Genomic DNA, 15,412 nt, shown 5'->3' on the forward strand with positions numbered 1-15,412 from the left:
GGCTAAAGTGCCAAGAGAGAAATCTCCGCCTTGCCAGTTTTCTCCTCACCAGTCTCCTCCTCACTCTCCTCAACGAACTGTCTCGCCACCTGCTACACCCACTGCACAGTCTCCTACACACACACATACACACACACACACACACACACACTTTCTCTCTCTCCCCCCCCTCCCCAGTCACATCAGGACACAGATACATGGGATCTTTATGATAACCCTGTATCAGATAACAGCCCAGAGTGCTACACATCTAAGCCCTCGCCACCTGAGGATAGCACCTCGTATATACAAGTTTTAGCTAGGGCAGCTGCTTTCCACAACGTAAGCATGCACACGGAACCACTAGAGGATGACTTTTATTCAATACATTGTCCTCAACACACTCCACATACCAAAACCTACCCATGCTCCCAGGTATGCTCAAACATGCCCAGCAGATATTCCAGGAGCTGGTTAAAGGAAGAGCTATAACCCCAAGGGTAGAAAAAAAGTATAAACCTCCACCCTCCGACCCGGTGTATATCACAACAGCTGCCCCCCGATTCAGTAGTGGTCAGCGCAGCGAGGTAAAGAGCTAACTCGCAGGCCTCTGGAGATGCATCCCCTCTAGATAAGGAAAGCAAATAATTTGCTGCTGCAGGGAAAAGGGTGGCGTCACAAGCAGCCAATCAGTGGCGCATAGCTAACTCACAGGCCCTCCTCTCTAGATATGATAGGGCTCATTGGGATGAGATGAAGGACATTATTCAACATCTCCCCAAGGAACCCCAAAAGAGAGCTCAGCAGGTGGTAGAGGAGGGACAAGCGATAAGACAACCAGATAAGATCAGCGCTAGACTCTGCTGATGCAGCCACAAGGACTATAAATACATCTGTCACCATTAGGCGGCATGCATGGCTCATATCATCAGGTTTTAAATCTGAAATCCAACAGGCTGTCCTCAACGTGCCTTTTAACCAACAGCAATTATTCGGCACACAGGTGGACACAGCCATAGATAATTTGAAAAACTATGCCTACACTGCTAAAGCGATGGGAGCGCTTTATTCATCCCAATACAGAGGCACATTTCGATAGCCTCAATATAGGGGAGGCTTCAGGCCACAGCCCTCCGAGCTATCCACCTCAAAAGCCAAGCCCTCATACCAAACACAGTATCAAAGAGGGGATATCAGGGATCATACAGAGGATAATTTCCCAAGTCTAGTGGAAAATTCCAATCCTCAAAGCAACCCACTAACAACAAACGGTGCCTTTGTCAATACCTTCCCTCAACACACTTCCTCTGTGGGAGGAAGACTGAATGTTTCATGAGGAATGGTTAGACATCACAAGTCACATGGGTACTATCCATTATCCAACTTGGTTACTGCATAGAGTTCATACAATTTCTTCCGGACATTCCCCCCAAAAGTGCACAAACTCATTGCAACATCTTGCAATGTTACAGAGGTACAGGCACTATTGCTCAAGCAAGCCATAGAACTAGTGCCTCATCATCAAAAAGGAACAGGGGTTTACTCCCTGTACTCCCTTATTCCCAAGAAAGACAAAACGCTAAGGCCAATATTAGATCTCAGGACTCAACCTCTACATCCGATCAGAACACTTTCACATGGTGACACTACAAGATGTAGTCCCATTGCTGCAACCGGGAGAATTTGTCAACACTGGATTTAAAAGATGTGTATTTTCACATACCCATCCATCCAGCTCACAGAAAACACCTCAGGTTTGTTATACAAGGAAAACATTACCAATTCAAGGTATTACCATTCGGGATAACAGCCCCCAGAGTCTTTACAAAATGCCTTGCCGTAGTAGCAGCATACATAAGGAGACAACATATGCATGTATTCCCATATCTCGATGATTGGCTAATAAAGGCCAACACTCAAAAACAGTGTCAACAACACACACATTATGTAGTAGATACCCTACAGACACACACACACACACTAGGGTTCTCGATAAATTAAGAAAACACACCTGCAACCATTGCAAATTCAGCAGTATTTAGGAGCTACACAACACTCAAAAGGCGCTTGCAAGTCCAAGCCCACAAAGAGTGCAATCGTTCCACACCATGTTGCCAAAAATACAGCCAAATCAGCACGACACTGTCCGTTTTGTCAAGAAACTCCTAGGCATGATTGCATCGTGATTGTCCCAAACGCACGGTTACACATGCGGCCCTTAAAACAGCGTCTTGCAAAAAATGGTCGCAGGCACAGGGTCATCTCCAAGATCTAGTGTTGATAGACCGCCAAACACTCTTTGCTTCAGTGGTGGAATCCCACAAATTTAAACAAAGGGCAGCCTTTTCAAGACCCTGTGCCTCACGCCATTCTCACAACAGATGCATCAATAATTGGATGGGGAGCACACCAACAATCACAATATTCAGGGACAATGGGACAGCAAACGGAAGCAGCTACACATAAATCACTTAGAACTGCTAGCAGTCTCTCTAGCACTAAGAGCCTTTCAACCTCTTCTGGCTCACAACACATTCTTGTCAGAACAGACAATATGACAACAATGTACTACTTAAACAAGGAGGAACCCACTCATCACAACTTTGCCTCCTAGCACAAAAAATTGGCATTGGGCAATTCACAACAACATTCACCTGATAGCTCAATACATTCCAGGGCTTCACAATCAGTTAGCAGACAACCTCAGTCAGCAGACAACCTCAGTCGATCACCAGCAAACTCATGAGTGGGAAATTCACCCCCGGTACTCCACAAATACTTTAGTCAGTGGGGGACACCAGACATAGACCTGTTCGCAACCAACCACAACGCAAAATGCCAAAACTTCGCGTCCAGGTACCCACACCCTCAGTCCAAGGGCAATGCTCTATGGATCAACTGGTCATGGATATGGGGAGGAGCCAAGATGGCGACCGGGAAGGACGCTTGATTAAGCGCTCCTCTCGGGCTCGCCACGGAAAAATTTGCGGGCCCTCCTGGGGCGCCGCTGCCACATCCCTGCGGCGGGATCCGCTTCTGCGGCCGCTCTCCACTTGCTGGCGGCTCCAGGTGTGTTCGGGCGGCCGGGCGGAGGTGCTGCCGCGGAGCGGACCGGAGCAGAAAGCTGCGGCCGCCATCTTGTCGGCCGCGCCGGGCTGGTCGCGGCCCCGGAATCTGGAAGAGAGGTGGGTGCGCGGAGCCGGGAGCGACCCACCTCGCGAGGGCGTTAAGCCCATATTCTGTCTCGGTTCCGCCCTGGGCGGCCCCCCCCCCCCCCTCCTCGCCAGGATATCGGACACCTCACTGGAAACCAGGATAGACACGGTATCGCAAGATCTGAACATCCTCAGAGTAGACCATGGCAAACTATCTGATAAAATGAAGACAACGGAGGCGGCGCTAAGTGAACTGGCCCCCACGGTAGCGGATAACCAAAAACAAATTCTCCGCCTAGATGCAGAAGTTAAGTCACTGCTGAGAAGAGCAGAGGAGGCGGAGGGCAGATCCCGCCGCAACAACATACGGTTTCTCGGTTTTCCTGAAAAATCTCTGGATCAAAGCTCAGAGCTCCTGTTGGAACACTGGTTAATTAAAGAGGTCTTGAATGGAACTCCATCCAAATTCTTCTCAGTGGAAAGAGCATACAGAATCCCCGGACGCCCCCCGGCACCGGGCCAACCTCCGAGACCACTGATAGCTAGGTTCCTAAACTTCAGGGACCGGGATACCATACTCCAACAGTTCCGCAGCAAAGGCCCATACAGGTATGAGGATTTGACTGTTCATGCTTATCCAGACTTCACTCAGGATGTGCAAAGTGTAGGAAGTTGGCTCTGTATGTGCTATTTCAAAGTAAGGAATAGCATGCACAGAGTCCAAGGGTTCCCCTTAGAGGTAAAATAGTGGTAAAAATAGATAATACTAATGCTCTATTTTGTGGTAGTGTGGTCGAGCAGTAGGCTTATCCAAGGAGTAGTGTTAAGCATTTGTTGTACATACACATAGACAATAAATGAGGTACACACACTCAGAGACAAATCCAGCCAATAGGTTTTGTTATAGAAAAATATATTTTCTTAGTTTATTTTAAGAACCACAGGTTCAAATTTAACATGTAATATCTTGTTTGAAAGGTATTGCAGGTAAGTACATTAGGAACTTTGAATCATTTCAATTGCATGTATACTTTTCAAGTTATTCACAAATAGCTATTTCAAAAGTGGACACAGTGCAATTTTCACAGTTCCTGGGGGAGGTAAGTTTTTGTTAGTTTCACCAGGTAAGTAAGACACTTACAGGGTTCAGTTCTTGGTCCAAGGTAGCCCACCGTTGGGGGTTCAGAGCAACCCCAAAGTCACCACACCAGCAGCTCAGGGCCGGTCAGGTGCAGAGTTGAAAGTGGTGCCCAAAACGCATAGGCTAGAATGGAGAGAAGGGGGTGCCCCGGTTCCGGTCTGCTTGCAGGTAAGTACCCGCGTCTTTGGAGGGCAGACCAGGGGGGTTTTGTAGGGCACCGGGGGGGACACAAGCCCACACAGAAATTTCACCCTCAGCAGCGCGGGGGCGGCCGGGTGCAGTGTAGAAACAAGCGTCGGGTTTTCAATGTTAGTCTATGAGAGATCAAGGGATCTCTTCAGCGCTGCAGGCAGGCAAGGGGGGGCTTCCTCGGGGAAACCTCCACTTGGGCAAGGGAGAGGGACTCCTGGGGGTCACTTCTGCAGTGAAAGTCCGGTCCTTCAGGTCCTGGGGGCTGCGGGTGCAGGGTCTTTTCCAGGCGTCGGGACTTAGGTTTCAGAGAGTCGCGGTCAGGGGAAGCCTCGGGATTCCCTCTGCAGGCGGCGCTGTGGGGGCTCAGGGGGGACAGGTTTTGGTACTCACAGTCGGAGAGTAGTCCGGGGGTCCTCCCTGAGGTGTTGGTCCTCCACCAGCCAAGGCGGGGTCGCCGGGTGCAGTGTTGCAAGTCTCACGCTTCTTGCGGGGAGTTGCAGGGGTCTTTAAAGCTGCTCCTTGAAACAAAGTTGCAGTCTTTTTGGAGCAGGTCCGCTGTCCTCGGGAGTTTCTGGTCATCGTCGAAGCAGGGCAGTCCTCAGAGGATTCAGAGGTCGCTGGTCCCTTTGGAAGGCGTCGCTGGAGCAGAGTTCTTTGGAAGGCAGGAGACAGGCCGGTGAGTTTCTGGAGCCAAGGCAGTTGTTGTCTTCTGGTCTTCCTCTGCAGGGGTTTTCAGCTGGGCAGTCCTTCTTCTTGTTGTTGCAGGAATCTAATTTTCTAGGGTTCAGGGTAGCCCTTAAATACTAAATTTAAGGGCGTGTTTAGGTCTGGGGGGTTAGTAGCCAATGGCTACTAGCCCTGAGGGTGGGTACACCCTCTTTGTGCCTCCTCCCAAGGGGAGGGGGTCACAATCCTAACCCTATTGGGGGAATCCTCCATCTGCAAGATGGAGGATTTCTAAAAGTTAGTCACCTCAGCTCAGGACACCTTAGGGGTTGTCCTGACTGGCCAGTGACTCCTCCTTGTTATTCTCATTATTTTCTCCGGCCTTGCCGCCAAAAGTGGGGGCCGGGCCCGAGGGGGCGGGCAAATCCACTAGCTGGAGTGTCCTGCGGTGCTGTGACAAAGGGGTGAGCCTTTGAGGCTCACCGCCAGGTGTTACAGCTCCTGCCTGGGGGAGGTGTTAGCATCTCCACCCAGTGCAGGCTTTGTTACTGGCCTCAGAGTGACAAAGGCACTCTCCCCATGGGGCCAGCAACATGTCTCTAGTGTGGCAGGCTGCTGGAACTAGTCAGCCTACACAGATAGTCGGTTAAGTTTCAGGGGGCACCTCTAAGGTGCCCTCTGGGGTGTATTTTGCAATAAAATGTACACTGGCATCAGTGTGCATTTATTGTGCTGAGAAGTTTGATACCAAACTTCCCAGTTTTCAGTGTAGCCATTATGGTGCTGTGGAGTTCGTGTTTGACAGACTCCCCGACCATATACTCTTATGGCTACCCTGCACTTACAATGTCTAAGGTTTTGTTTAGACACTGTAGGGGTACCATGCTCATGCACTGGTACCCTCACCTATGGTATAGTGCACCCTGCCTTAGGGCTGTAAGGCCTGCTAGAGGGGTGACTGACCTATACTTGCATAGGCAGTGAGAGGCTGGCATGGCACCCTGAGGGGAGTGCCATGTCGACTTACTCGTTTTGTTCTCACTAGCACACACAAGTTGGTAAGCAGTGTGTCTGTGCTGAGTGAGAGGTCTCCAGGGTGGCATAAGACATGCTGCAGCCCTTAGAGACCTTCCTTGGCATCAGGGCCCTTGGTACTAGAAGTACCAGTTACAAGGGACTTATCTGGATGCCAGGGTCTGCCAATTGTGGATACATAAGTACAGGTTAGGGAAAGAACACTGGTGCTGGGGCCTGGTTAGCAGGCCTCAGCACACTTTCAATTGTAAACATAGCATCAGCAAAGGCAAAAAGTCAGGGGGCAACCATGCCAAGGAGGCATTTCCTTACACAACCCCCCCCCAAACGAAAGAGGATGAGACTAACCTTTCCCAAGAGAGTCTTCATTTTCTAAGTGGAAGAACCTGGAAAGGCCATCTGCATTGGCATGGGCAGTCCCAGGTCTGTGTTCCACTATAAAGTCCATTCCCTGTAGGGAGATGGACCACCTCAACAGTTTAGGATTTTCACCTTTCATTTGCATCAGCCATTTGAGAGGTCTGTGGTCAGTTTGAACTAGGAAGTGAGTCCCAAAGAGGTATGGTCTCAGCTTCTTCAGGGACCAAACCACAGCAAAGGCCTCCCTCTCAATGGCACTCCAACGCTGCTCCCTGGGGAGTAACCTCCTGCTAATGAAAGCAACAGGCTGGTCAAGGCCATCATCATTTGTTTGGGACAAAACTGCCCCTATCCCATGTTCAGAGGCATCTGTCTGCACAATGAACGGCTTAGAATAATCTGGAGCTTTTAGAACTGGTGCTGAGCACATTGCTTGTTTCAGGGTGTCAAAGGCCTGTTGGCATTCTACAGTCCAGTTCACTTTCTTGGGCATTTTCTTGGAGGTGAGTTCAGTGAGGGCTGTCACAATGGATCCATATCCCTTCACAAACCTCCTGTAATACCCAGTCAAGCCAAGGAATGCCCTGACTTGAGTCTGGGTTTTTGGAGCTACCCAGTCCAGAATAGTCTGGATCTTGGGTTGGAGTGGCTGAACTTGGCCTCCACCTACAAGGTGGCCCAAGTAAACCACAGTTCCCTGCCCTATCTGGCATTTGGATGCCTTGATAGAGAGGCCTGCAGATTGCAGAGCCTTCAAAACCTTCTTCAGGTGGACCAGGTGATCCTGCCAGGTGGAGCTAAAGACAGCAATATCATCAAGATAAGCTGTGCTAAAGGACTCCAAACCAGCAAGGACTTGATTCACCAACCTTTGGAAGGTGGCAGGGGCATTCTTTAAACCAAAGGGCATAACAGTAAACTGATAATGCCCATCAGGGGTGGAGAATGCTGTTTTCTCTTTTGCTCCAGGTGCCATTTTTATTTGCCAGTACCCTGCTGTCAAGTCAAAGGTACTTAAGAATTTGGCAGCACCTAATTTATGTATGAGCTCATCAGCTCTAGGAATTGGATGAGCATCTGTCTTGGTGACAGAATTGAGCCCTCTGTAGTCCACACAAAACCTCATCTCTTTCTTTCCATCTTTGGTGTGAGGTTTGGGGACTAAGACCACTGGGCTAGCCCAGGGGCTGTCAGAGCGCTCAATTACTCCCAATTCCAGCATCTTGTGGACTTCCACCTTGATGCTTTCCTTAACATGGTCAGACTGTCTAAAGATTTTGTTTTTGACAGGCATGCTGTCTCCTGTGTCCACATCATGGGTACACAGGTGTGTCTGACCAGGGGTTAAGGAGAAGAGTTCAGGAAACTGTTGTAGGACTCTCCTACAATCAGCTTGCTGTTTGCCAGAGAGGGTGTCTGAGTAGATCACTCCATCCACTGAGCCATCTTTTGGGTCTGATGACAGAAGATCAGGGAGAGGTTCACTCTCTGCCTCCTGATCCTCATCTGTTACCATCAACAGATTTACATCAGCCCTGTCATGGAAGAGCTTAAGGCGGTTCACATGGATCACCCTCTTGGGGCTCCTGCTTGTGCCCAGGTCCACCAGGTAGGTGACCTGACTCTTCCTTTCTAGCACTGGGTAAGGGCCACTCCATTTGTCCTTGAGTGCCCTGGGAGCCACAGGCTCCAGAACCCAGACTTTCTGCCCTGGTTGGAACTCAACCAGTGCAGCCTTTTGGTCATACCAAAACTTCTGGAGCTGTTGGCTGGCCTCAAGGTTTTTGGTTGCCTTTTCCATGTACTCTGCCATTCTAGAGCGAAGGCCAAGTACATAGTCCACTATGTCTTGTTTAGGCTCATGAAGAGGTCTCTCCCAGCCTTCTTTAACAAGAGCAAGTGGTCCCCTTACAGGGTGGCCAAACAGAAGTTCAAAGGGTGAGAATCCTACTCCCTTCTGTGGCACCTCTCTGTAAGCAAAAAGCAGACATGGCAAGAGGACATCCCATCTCCTTTTGAGTTTTTCTGGGAGCCCCATGATCATGCCTTTTAATGTCTTGTTGAATCTCTCAACTAAGCCATTAGTTTGTGGATGGTATGGTGTAGTGAATTTGTAAGTCACTCCACACTCATTCCACATGTGTTTTAGGTATGCTGACATGAAGTTGGTACCTCTGTCAGACACCACCTCCTTAGGGAAACCCACTCTGGTAAAGATACCAATGAGGGCCTTGGCTACTGCAGGGGCAGTAGTCGACCTAAGGGGAATAGCTTCAGGATACCTAGTAGCATGATCCACTACTACTAGGATGTACATATTTCCTGAGGCTGTGGGAGGTTCCAGTGGACCAACTATGTCCACACCCACTCTTTCAAAGGGGACCCCCACCACTGGAAGTGGAATGAGGGGGGCCTTTGGGTGCCCACCTGTCTTACCACTGGATTGACAGGTGGGGCAGGAGAGGCAAAACTCCTTAACCTTCTGGGACATATTGGGCCAGTAGAAGTGGTTGACTAACCTCTTCCACGTCTTGGTTTGTCCCAAATGCCCAGCAAGGGGAATATCATGGGCTAAGGTCAGAATAAACTCTCTGAACGACTGAGGCACTACCACTCTCCTAGTGGCACCAGGTTTGGGGTCTCTGGCCTCAGTGTACAGGAGTCCATCTTCCCAATAGACCCTATGTGTTCAATTTTTCTTGCCCTTGGACTCTTCAGCAGCTTGCTGCCTAAGGCCTTCAAGAGAGGGACAGGTTTCTTGTCCCTTACACAGCTCTTCCCTTGAGGGTCCCCCTGGGCCTAAGAGCTCAACCTGATAAGGTTCCAGCTCCAAAGGCTCAGTTCCCTCAGAGGGCAGAACTTCTTCCTGAGAAGAGAGGTTCTCTTTTTCTGACTGTGTTGCAGTTGGTTTCCCAACTGACTTTCCTTTTCTCTTGGTAGGCTGGGCCATTTTTCCAGACTCCAGCTCTACTTTTTCACCCTGTGCCTTGCATTGTGCTCTTGTTTTTACACACACCAGTTCAGGGATACCCAGCATGGCTGCATGGGTTTTTAGTTCTACCTCAGCCCATGCTGAGGACTCCAGGTCATTTCCAAGCAGACAGTCTACTGAGATGTTTGAGGAGACCACCACCTGTTTCAGGCCATTGACCCCTCCCCATTCTAAAGTTACCATTGCCATGGGATGTGCTTTAGTTTGATTGTCAGCATTGGTGACTGTATAAGTTTTTCCAGTCAGGTATTGGCCAGGGGAAACCAGTTTCTCTGTCACCATGGTGACACTGGCACCTGTATCCCTCAGGCCCTCTACACTTGTCCCATTAATAAAGAGCTGCTGCCTGTATTTTTGCATGTTAGGAGGCCAGGCAGCTAGTGTGGCTAAATCCACCCCACCCTCAGAGACTAGAGTAGCTTCAGTGTGGACCCTGATTTGCTCTGGGCACACTGTTGATCCCACTTGGAGACTAGCCATTCCAGTGTTACCTGGATTGGAGTTTGGAGTGGAACTTTTCTTGGGACAGGCCTTGTCTCCAGTTTGGTGTCCAGACTGACTACAGTTTCGACACCAGGCCTTTTTGGGATCAAAGTTTTTACCCTTGTACCCAGGATTGTTTTGTGAAGAGGCTCTGGGCCCACCCTCCTGTGCAGGTTTTTGGGGGCCTGTAGAAGACTCTTGACTATTTTTATTTTTGGCTGTCTCACCACCTTTCCCCTGGGGAGGTTTTGTGACCCCTTTCTTTTGGTCACCCCCTGTGGAAGTTTTGGACACCCTAGTCTTGACCCAATGGTCCGCCTTCTTTCCCAATTCTTGGGGAGAAATTGGTCCTAGGTCTACCAGATGTTGATGCAGTTTATCATTGAAACAATTACTTAACAGGTGTTCTTTCACAAATAAATTGTACAGTCCATCATAATTACTTACACCACTGCCCTGAATCCAACCATCTAGTGTTTTCACTGAGTAGTCTACAAAGTCAACCCAGGTCTGGCTCGAGGATTTTTGAGCCCCCCTGAATCTAATCCTATACTCCTCAGTGGAGAATCCAAAGCCCTCAATCAGGGTACCCTTCATGAGGTCATAAGATTCTGCATCTTTTCCAGAGAGTGTGAGGAGTCTATCCCTACACTTTCCTGTGAACATTTCCCAAAGGAGAGCACCCCAGTGAGATCTGTTCACTTTTCTGGTTACACAAGCCCTCTCAAAAGCTGTGAACCACTTGGTGATGTCATCACCATCTTCATATTTAGTTACAATCCCTTTGGGGATTTTCAACATGTCAGGAGAATCTCTGACCCTATTTATGTTGCTGCCACCATTGATGGGTCCTAGGCCCATCTCTTGTCTTTACCTCTCTATGGCTAGGATCTGTCTTTCCAAAGCCAATCTTTTGGCCATCCTGGCTAACTGGATGTCCTCTTCACTGGGGTTATCCTCAGTGATTTCAGAGTTGTTGGTCCCTCCTGTGAGGGAACCAGCATCTCTGACTATTATTTGTGGAGTCAGGGCTTGAGTAGCCCTGCTCTCCCTAAGTAGGACTGGAGGGGGGGGAATTTCCCTCCAAGTCACTATCTTCATCCTCTGAGTTGCCACCCTCAGAGGGGTTGGCCTTTTCAAACTCTGCCAAAAGCTCCTGGAGCTGTATTTTGGTAGGTTTGGGGCCCATTGTTATTTTCTTTAGTTTACAGAGTGACCTTAGCTCTCTCATCTGTAGATGGAGGTAAGGTGTGGTGTCGAGTTCCACCACAGTCACAACAGTGCTAGACATTTTGCTTCTAAAAGTTGGAGTACTTTTTAAGAATCTACAACTAGTTCTAGGTTCTAATTCAAACTTTTACAAACTTTTAAACTCTAAAAGAAATGCTAAACAGGATCTAACACAAGGCCCTAGCAGGACTTTTAAGAATTTAGAAAACTTTTCAAATTGCAAAAATCAATTTCTAATGACAATTTTGGAATTTGTTGTGTGATCAGGTATTGGCTGAGTAGTCCAGCAAATGCAAAGTCTTGTACCCCACCGCTGATCCACCAATGTAGGAAGTTGGCTCTGTATGTGCTATTTCAAAGTAAGGAATAGCATGCACAGAGTCCAAGGGTTCCCCTTAGAGGTAAAATAGTGGTAAAAATAGATAATACTAATGCTCTATTTTGTGGTAGTGTGGTCGAGCAGTAGGCTTATCCAAGGAGTAGTGTTAAGCATTTGTTGTACATACACATAGACAATAAATGAGGTACACACACTCAGAGACAAATCCAGCCAATAGGTTTTGTTATAGAAAAATATATTTTCTTAGTTTATTTTAAGAACCACAGGTTCAAATTTAACATGTAATATCTTGTTTGAAAGGTATTGCAGGTAAGTACATTAGGAACTTTGAATCATTTCAATTGCATGTATACTTTTCAAGTTATTCACAAATAGCTATTTCAAAAGTGGACACAGTGCAATTTTCACAGTTCCTGGGGGAGGTAAGTTTTTGTTAGTTTTACCAGGTAAGTAAGACACTTACAGGGTTCAGTTCTTGGTCCAAGGTAGCCCACCGTTGGGGGTTCAGAGCAACCCCAAAGTCACCACACCAGCAGCTCAGGGCCGGTCAGGTGCAGAGTTCAAAGTGGTGCCCAACACGCATAGGCTAGAATGGAGAGAAGGGGGTGCCCCGGTTCCGGTCTGCTTGCAGGTAAGTACCCGCGTCTTTGGAGGGCAGACCAGGGGGGTTTTGTAGGGCACCGGGGGGGACACAAGCCCACACAGAAATTTCACCCTCAGCAGCGCGGGGGCGGCCGGGTGCAGTGTAGAAACAAGCGTCGGGTTTTCAATGTTAGTCTATGAGAGATCAACGGATCTCTTCAGCGCTGCAGGCAGGCAAGGGGGGGCTTCCTCGGGGAAACCTCCACTTGGGCAAGGGAGAGGGACTCCTGGGGGTCACTTCTCCAGTGAAAGTCCGGTCCTTCAGGTCCTGGGGGCTGCGGGTGCAGGGTCTTTTCCAGGCGTCGGGACTTAGGTTTCAGAGAGTCGCGGTCAGGGGAAGCCTCGGGATTCCCTCTGCAGGCGGCGCTGTGGGGGCTCAGGGGGGACAGGTTTTGGTACTCACAGTCGGAGAGTAGTCCGGGGGTCCTCCCTGAGGTGTTGGTCCTCCACCAGCCGAGGCGGGGTCGCCGGGTGCAGTGTTGCAAGTCTCACGCTTCTTGCGGGGAGTTGCAGGGGTCTTTAAAGCTGCTCCTTGAAACAAAGTTGCAGTCTTTTTGGAGCAGGTCCGCTGTCCTCTGGAGTTTCTGGTCATCGTCGAAGCAGGGCAGTCCTCAGAGGATTCAGAGGTCGCTGGTCCCTTTGGAAGGTGTCGCTGGAGCAGAGTTCTTTGGAAGGCAGGAGACAGGCCGGTGAGTTTCTGGAGCCAAGGCAGTTGTTGTCTTCTGGTCTTCCTCTGCAGGGGTTTTCAGCTGGGCAGTCCTTCTTCTTGTTGTTGCAGGAATCTAATTTTCTAGGGTTCAGGGTAGCCCTTAAATACTAAATTTAAGGGCGTGTTTAGGTCTGGGGGGTTAGTAGCCAATGGCTACTAGCCCTGAGGGTGGGTACACCCTCTTTGTGCCTCCTCCCAAGGGGAGGGGGTCACAATCCTAACCCTATTGGGGGAATCCTCCATCTGCAAGATGGAGGATTTCTAAAAGTTAGTCACCTCAGCTCAGGACACCTTAGGGGTTGTCCTGACTGGCCAGTGACTCCTCCTTGTTATTCTCATTATTTTCTCCGGCCTTGCCGCCAAAAGTGGGGGCCGGGCCGGAGGGGGCGGGCAACTCCACTAGCTGGAGTGTCCTGCGGTGCTGTGACAAAGGGGTGAGCCTTTGAGGCTCACCGCCAGGTGTTACAGCTCCTGCCTGGGGGAGGTGTTAGCATCTCCACCCAGTGCAGGCTTTGTTACTGGCCTCAGAGTGACAAAGGCACTCTCCCCATGGGGCCAGCAACATGTCTCTAGTGTGGCAGGCTGCTGGAATTAGTCAGCCTACACAGATAGTCGGTTAAGTTTCAAGGGGCACCTCTAAGGTGCCCTCTGGGGTGTATTTTGCAATAAAATGGTGTGCATTTATTGTGCTGAGAAGTTTGATACCAAACTTCACAGTTTTCAGTGTAGCCATTATGGTGCTGTGGAGTTCGTGTTTGACAGACTCCCCGACCATATACTCTTATGGCTACCCTGCACTTACAATGTCTAAGGTTTTGTTTAGACACTGTAGGGGTACCATGCTCATGCACTGGTACCCTCACCTATGGAATAGTGCACCCTGCCTTAGGGCTGTAAGGCCTGCTAGAGGGGTGACTGACCTATACTTGCATAGGCAGTGAGAGGCTGGCATGGCACCCTGAGGGGAGTGCCATGTCGACTTACTCGTTTTGTTCTCACTAGCACACACAAGCTGGTAAGCAGTGTGTCTGTGCTGAGTGAGAGGTCTCCAGGGTGGCATAAGACATGCTGCAGCCCTTAGAGACCTTCCTTGGCATCAGGGCCCTTGGTACTAGAAGTACCAGTTACAAGGGACTTATCTGGATGCCAGGGTCTGCCAATTGTGGATACAAAAGTACAGGTTAGGGAAAGAACACTGGTGCTGGGACCTGGTTAGCAGGCCTCAGCACACTTTCAATTGTAAACATAGCATCAGCAAAGGCAAAAAGTCAGGGGGCAACCATGCCAAGGAGGCATTTCCTTACACAAAGGCAACGCAATTCCCTCACCCAAGTCAAACAACGCCTCCGGGAGTATGACATAAAATATGCATTAATGTTCCCCGCTAAACTTCGCGTAATAACAGATGAACGCACCCATGTGTTCACCTCTCCGGAAGATGCCTGGACGTGGATGCATGCCAAAGGCTTCGCCCAACCACGCGAGGCAGCCGGTGCTGACGAGAACTGGTCAACGACGAAACCTAGGAAACGATCTAAGAGGCATGCCAGGGGTCAACCCACGGAGGAACAGGCTGCAGAGGAGAGAGCCAGGGCCCTTAAAGAAACTCCCCTACTAACTCAGAACTCCTTTGAGACGCTTAGGTCCCATCCAGTGGAGGGCTCAGACTCGGACTCGATCAGCTCGGACTCTACATTAACGGAGGCATTGAGAGGCCCGGAGTTCACCCCCAGGTCCGCAGATGCACTCTGAACAAAAACCACTGAACTATCCCCCTAGGGGGGGTCCAACCACCACAGCCGGAGCACAGAACTGAACTTTGCTACTTCCTCCTGAAATAGGTGATCATATCACCTGAACTTCTGTATCCTTACACGTTTGCTCCTGGAGATAACTCCTTTATTCATATTGTGCGCAGCTGGTGGCGCAGAGCGGAGGGGAGGTGGGCGGAGGGCCGTGCCCTGGGAGCGCCCACAGCTAATTGCGGACCGTGTCTGCAGAAGGATGCGAGCCCCTAAAATGAGCCGCATCTGGATAGTATTATTGCTCCCCCGCAGATATCCATACGGATACACCTTAGCCCGCACCCACTATGGGTGTGTGGCCTGTTGCAAGTTCACAGTTGGGGTTGGGATCCAGTTGGGGAGGGTAAGAGGGTAACTATTAGTTCGTGCACTACCGGTCTGCTCACAACACTGGACAAATGCCCGGCGGTGTGGGGCCTGCCCGCGGGGGCGGTGTGGACCCAATGGAGCTTCCCGGGTTCCGGGGAGCAAGACATACATTCACAAATTGAATATGGCCCAATCCACAACCCATAGCACATACAAATATGACATAATCACCTGGAACGTCAGGGGACTGGGGACTCCGGGCAAGAGGGCCAGGGTGCACACACGACTCAAACGCCATGGCACACATATTGCAATCCTACAAGAGACTCACTTGCGGGACCCAGACCTGCAGGATCTACGTAGTAAATGGGGAG

The sequence above is a fragment of the Pleurodeles waltl genome, chromosome 4_2, assembly GCF_031143425.1.
Source record: "Pleurodeles waltl isolate 20211129_DDA chromosome 4_2, aPleWal1.hap1.20221129, whole genome shotgun sequence".
In the NCBI taxonomy this organism is placed as follows: Eukaryota; Metazoa; Chordata; class Amphibia; order Caudata; family Salamandridae; genus Pleurodeles; species Pleurodeles waltl.